This window comes from Nannospalax galili, unplaced genomic scaffold, assembly GCF_000622305.1.
Source record: "Nannospalax galili isolate Female #2095 unplaced genomic scaffold, S.galili_v1.0 scaffold10072, whole genome shotgun sequence".
Lineage (NCBI taxonomy): Eukaryota > Metazoa > Chordata > Mammalia > Rodentia > Spalacidae > Nannospalax > Nannospalax galili.
In genome coordinates this window covers 21,866-22,071 of record NW_008330710.1, presented here as the reverse complement: position 1 = coordinate 22,071, position 206 = coordinate 21,866, and positions in this window count along the sequence as shown.

Here is a 206-nt window from a genome sequence, read left to right as displayed (position 1 = left end):
TTAGAATAAGAAAAATTAAAGCAGAAATCAATGAAATTAAAGAAATAAAAGGAATAGAGATAATCAATGAAAATGCCATTCTTTGGAAAGATTATTAACATGGATATACTTCTAGTTAGACTGATAACCAAAATCAAAAAGATGTAACTGTCATGATCAGAAATAAAAAGAGGGCTATTACCATGAATCTCATAGACATGAAAAGT